Below are 3,921 nucleotides of genomic sequence, written 5' to 3' on the forward strand. Positions count from 1 at the left end.
CATTCTCTCTATGATTCAAGAAAATCAGCTGAAAGGAAAAGGGAGAATTTGAACTGTGGACACTAGCTAATTAGGGATTTATTACACACTTAACCTATCTTTGTGGAACCGGTGCTCTTTTTATGCTTTAGAGTTACATACTGAGGTACTCAGAAATGTGACTGACATTAGAAGAGGGAGAAGACTGTGTTTGAGATGGAAACATTTGTAACCATTTACATGAGGGTCATTCTACTTTTGTGTATATTTTAACTTTACCTTAAACCAGAAATTTTGTTGCTGTTTTTGAATCACAGCTGGCTATGCTCAGGGCTTATTCCAGGCTCTGCTGTGGGATCAATACACATGGCAGGATTGGGGAACCATACAGGGTGTCAGGGATCAACCCACGCAAGCCAAGCACCAAACCAAACTTCATGCAAGCCAAGCACGAAGCTCTATGGTATACCCCCCATCCCCCACCCCTCCAATTTCTAATTTAGGAGCACATAAAACCCAATTTAACCACCTAATGCTGGCAACTTGGATTAGGTTTCTGAATTAAGATGATTATTTGTTTTGGTTTTTTTTTGGGGGGGAAGGGAAGCATACTTGCACGCAAAGCTTGTGCTTTAACCCATTATTACATTTTTCTCTCCAGTCCCAGAATAAGCCAATTATTTTTTTTTTAAGCTTCAAATAGTTTTTTATTTTTCACCATATAGGTAATAGAGACCTTAAAACACTGTAAGATTCACAAACTTCAAAAGTAAAAAACCCAATAAGTGTTAAATTGGTATGAATGTTTTAAAATGAACACTAATTGCTTATTTTAAATTTTTGAGTAAATTTATAATCTTTAATAATGTAACCATAATGTATCTTTTGGTTTCCTAATATTATTTAATTAAAAATCCAGAGAGAAAGAAAATAATTGGCCTACTTCTGAGGGATATTTTCCCTATATACTAGTTAAAAAATAATTTGGTATTGTATATAAGAATTTATATTTCTTATTCTGGTTTTATAGTAGCTTTAATATATAGAGGTTAGAAAATAGGCTAGGTGAAATGTAGTCTTCAAATACTTCATACACATGCATTTTGTCCATAGGTGATAACGTCCTATTTCAATGATTTCATTGGGATCATTTTATTAAGTTATCTCATGACATTTTCTTTTTTTTTTTTAATTTTTATTAGTGAAACACCATGTGGTACAGCTGTAGACTTACAAATTTTTGTGCTTGGATTTCAGTTATACAATGGTCAAATACCCATTCCTCCACCAGTGCCTATTTTCCACCACCACGGGTCCCAGTATCCCTCCCACCCCCCCATCCCCCCATCCCACCCTTTCTCTGTGGCAGGGTATTCCCTTTTGTTCTCTCTCTCCTTCTGGGTGCTGTGGTTTGCAAAAGAGGCATTGAGTGGCAATCATGTCGGGTCTATAGTCTACTTTCAGCCTGCATCTCCCGTCCTGGGAGGATCCTCTCAACACCCTTTATTCGATGCTCCCTTCTCTATCTGAGCTCCCTCTCCCCCTAGCATGTGTAGCTGGCCTCCAAGCCATGGCGCAAACATCCTAGTACTAATCCTGGCCACTCCTGGGTGTTAGTCTCCTATTTTATTAGAATAAACCAATTCTTAACGGGATTGGGCACTGTGACTCAATGGGAAAGCATATGCTTTGCATGTTTAATCCCCAGCACCTTTTTTTTTTTTGAGATCAAAAGAGTAAGCAAGATTTTTATGTCTACTCTACTTCTGAGGTATTATTGTCCACTATATATATATATATATATATATATATATATTAGATCTTCCTGTTAAACTGATAATTGAAGAGTCAGGGAAAAACCCTTTCCCCTGTCTTACCTCCTAGTAAAGGGAATCAAAACCACTACTTGCTTTCCTTCCTGTCAGTCCTTCACTCTTGTTCAGGAAATCCCCAGCATTTACATACTGCTCCAGGCCCTTCTCTAGGGCAGGGGAGTGCCTAGATGGTTAGCTACATCTAACCTGGATCCTTCCACCCCAAGTGCTAGGCTAGCTTCCTGCTATCTATCAGAAGACTTCTCTCTGTCTCCAGCATTTCCTTTCCTTCTCACTGTCCCTTTCCAACCAAAACGCTGCTTATAGCCTGAGAGACAGGAGAGGGGTTAAGGCATTTGTCCTGAATGTGGCCAACCGTGGTTGTATTTCTTGCACTATACCACCAGGAATGATCCCTGAGCATGGAGCCAGGTGTAAGCCATGAGCACAACCAGGTGTGCACCCTCCCTGCTGCAAAAAAAAAAAAAAAAAAAGTAAGACCACCCCACCTGAAAATTTTGCAGTGAGCTTCTGACTTCTCACATAAAAACACAGGTCGGTCTTCCCTTACTTAAATCCGCCTCACCTCTTTTCTCCCTGTCTGTACAATAGCGGGGGGGGGGGGGGGGGGGGGGGCGGGGGAGAGAAGCTATACTTCTTACTGAAAACTTACTTAGAAATATCTCGAGAGGAAAGAAAGAAAAGTACCTTTCTGTACATGGTAGATGGAATAATAGTGCACCAGTGATGTCTATGTCCCAATTGCAGAACCTATGAATTTGCTCGGTCACGGAGTAAATGGTTATGAAGATTGCAGACAGAGGGCTAGAGAGGTCAACCAATAGAGTGAAGTGGCCTGTGGGAGGCCTGGTTTTAATTCCTGGAACTGCATAGTCCCCTAAACCAGCATGAGTGACCCTGAGCACAGAGTCTGCAGCAGCCCCTCACTGATACTTAAGCAAAATAAATCAGAGAGAGAAGGGAATTCCCAGATGGCATCACTCAGCTGTGGCATACAGGAAGGAAAAAACAAAGTTAGATACAGCATCAAGGAACAACAAGTCCTTGGCATTGGATCGCAAAACTCAGACTACTAAATGGTTGAAGGAGAGAGAAGAGAAAAAATTACATAGGGACAGTTACCTTGGGCATTTTGGGGGTGGTAGGATACAGTGACTTTGTATAATAAATGTTAATACTATTGTAAACAATGTACCTGAACTGTAATAAAGATAAAACAAAGTCAGGCCAAAGAAATAGTACAACAGGTAGGTGCTTGCCTTTTACTCAGTTGACCTGGGTTCAATTCCCAGCACTCTCTATGGTCTCCTGAGCCCTGCCAGGAATGACCTCTGAGCACAGTGTCAGGACCTGAGCACCATAAGGTAGGCCGTCCAAACAACGAAACACAAAAAATATAAACATGCAAATTAGTCAGAAAATAATAAAAAGTCTAACTTCTTCCAGGCTGTGGGATGAATGACAGACAATATCTTGACAGGGAGGATACAGAGGTTTTTCTACTAGAACCACAGAAGCAAGGAAAGTCCCTTAGCCTTGACTTCAGAACTTGGTTGTTCTCGGAATGATCACGTGCTGTTCTGTGCTGCTGTGTTCAGGTTTTGTTAGTGTTTGCATTTTTTTAGGTTGTACTATTAGTAAAAGGAGGTCCAGAACAGCAAAAGGAAATGTCATCTCGAGTCTGCAGTTTGCTGCGTCGTGGGAAGGCTTCCTTCTAGAAGATGAAAACTGAGGGCACCATCCATGTTGGACTGACTTGGAAGATGCAGCCCAACATCGCAAGGCAGTTTTTTGAAAACAAGATGTACTAAATTGCTTTGTCTTTAAAATAAAGGGAACTTCATGCTGAGGGACTATTGTATGAAGACTATTAAGAACTTTCTATAATAAAATGCATTTTAAAATTTCCAAAACAATTTTCAAATTATGTAGCATTAAAAAACAAAAGCAACGTAATTCTTTTTTTTTTTTTTTTTTTTTCAGGGTCTTTTTTTTTTCCCTTTATTTTATTTTATTTTTTTTAAAGTTGTAGATTTACAATTTTTTGTGCTTTGGTTTCAATTATACAATGATCAGATACCCATCCCTCCACCAGTGCCCATTTTCC

Source organism: Sorex fumeus, unplaced genomic scaffold (assembly GCF_029834395.1).
Source record: "Sorex fumeus unplaced genomic scaffold, SorFum_2.1 ptg000012l, whole genome shotgun sequence".
Taxonomy (NCBI): Eukaryota; Metazoa; Chordata; class Mammalia; order Eulipotyphla; family Soricidae; genus Sorex; species Sorex fumeus.